This window comes from Frankliniella occidentalis, unplaced genomic scaffold (genome assembly GCF_000697945.3).
Source record: "Frankliniella occidentalis isolate FOCC.00 unplaced genomic scaffold, Focc_3.1 Scaffold3702, whole genome shotgun sequence".
NCBI lineage: Eukaryota > Metazoa > Arthropoda > Insecta > Thysanoptera > Thripidae > Frankliniella > Frankliniella occidentalis.
In genome coordinates this window covers 4236-6339 of record NW_026270756.1, presented here as the reverse complement: position 1 = coordinate 6339, position 2104 = coordinate 4236, and positions in this window count along the sequence as shown.

The following is a 2104-nucleotide window of genomic DNA, read 5'->3' as shown; positions in this document are numbered from 1 at the left end:
GTGGTGCTGCTCGTGGTGCTGCTCGTGGTGCTGCTCGTGGTGCTGCTCGTGGTGCTGCTCGCGGTGCTGCTCGCGGTGCTGCTCGTGGTGCTGCTCACGCCTTTGGTGTCGTGCGTGCCGTCTGATGGCTGAACGGCCGCGGGGCTTCACCCACAAGCAGATGATCTCTACGGAACGCCGCTTACGCTGCTCCCACGGGAAGCGGGATATAAATATAAATATGCGTGTAGGACTCGTGTGTCCATCTATGCGTCGAAAGCACGCGAGTCGAATTTCCTCTCTCAATTGGAGCCGTGCGTGCTGACCGGCTCACAAGCTATGCGGCGGCAGCAAGCATCCGGCAGCCTCTCCCACGCCAGAGGGGCTCGCTCCCCGGCCCCAACAGCCATCGGCTCAAGCCGACATCAATTTAATGTAATTTCCCTCTATTTCCCGCTCCGATCTGCGCGTCTCCCTCGTAGCTTGTCGGTGACGTGCTTGTCCTACTCGGCGCTGCTGCTGCTGCTGAACGCACTCGTCAACAGGATGCTATGCGGACGTGGCGGGGGCAAGGTTCCTGCACACAACTTTTGCCAAAAACCCCTCGCCGCACGCTGCTGGATTGGACCGGAGCGGGGCGGCTCTGCCGCATCGCATAATGAGGCCAAACAAAATGACTCATTTATAAAGGAAGGGTTGAGTAATTAGCATCGTAAATGAGTGGCGCAGCGCGGCGTTGTCGCGGCCCTTATCCGGTCCTCATCGCCGCCGTCGTCGTCGGCGTGCCATTCGGCGGGCACCGGCGGAGACCGGCTGGGACCGGCTGACGACGGCGGCGGGTGCTCGGTGGCTGCGGTGGTGGTGTACCCTTTTACCATCTCGGTGCTGAGGTCGCCGCAGTGTGAGTGAGAGTGTAAGTGTGAGTGTGTTGTGTGTAAGTGTGAGTGTGTTTCCCCGGCCGAACTTGGCCTCGCATGCATGACTATTGGCGGAGGGAGAAGATGGCTATCTTGCTGTTATCGGGCCGATAACGCGCGCCGCCCGGCTCAGGGAGGGCTGCCCGGCCCGCCTCTCCGCTCGACCCACGGACTCGCGGATTCACCAAACGTGTCTCCCCTTGAATCAGCTGGCCAGCTGGCCCATCGTGGGGTCCCCGTTCACCTAGTACCTTTCCGGCGCGTGCCAGGCGCGCACGGCAACGCTCGCAGGGACTGCCTCTGACTCACAGGGTAGGGGGAAAAGCCACCGGGATTAGCCCTCGGGTAGGCCGTGCCGCACGGGGAAATCTCCCGAGGGGAGGAAAATTTTCTTTCCCCGCCTGCCGCCGCCGCGGCCCTTCACCTGCGGGTCAGCCCGCGAGCGCTCCGCGAGGAAGAGGAGGAGGAGGAGCCCGAGGTTGGCGGCCCGTTCGTGGTCACCGTATGCTCATGTCGACCAGGACGCGCGCGCATTCGCCATGATCGACCCGGTTTGCGCCTGCTCGCTCAGCCTGCCCACAGCTCAATTATTGAGCTCGGGGGACATCATGACTGCCGTGGGACTCGACCTGGCCTGACCCCCCCCCCTCCCTCCGCCTCGCCTCGCCCCGCACTGCTCGCGAGCAGTACGCCCCCACCTCGCCCCCGCCAGCACTCGACCTCATAACCCCGTCATTCCCGGTGCTGAGCCCATCAGCTTCTTCTATCACTGTCTGCTCGCACTCACGCTCACAGCCAAAACCAAAAGCAACGGGGACACCGCCGTGGTGTACACTGACTAGAGGTCAAAACTGTATGTTAGAAACGAAATGCGACAGCGAAAAATTGACTCTGGTAGGATCCCCGTACGCTGACTGCAGAAAGTGATGCACGTGCGAATTTACCAGGTGGCTGATTCACGCCGCGCACTTTCGCAGTTCCACTGTACCGCATGCACGCGTGCGGGTGGGTTGCCTACTCGCACGGGGCTGTAAGGAGCCGCGTGGGCAGCGAGCACAGGCGAAAGTGCGCGGCTTGAACCAGCCACCTGGTTTCACTGCAGGCAGTCCAAACACCTTTTTTCCTGCTGTGCGCTGGGGCTTATCGTGTATAGGGCGCTGGCCTGTAGTTAAAGGGCGCTGGTGGTCGCGGTCACGGGGGCTGCGGGG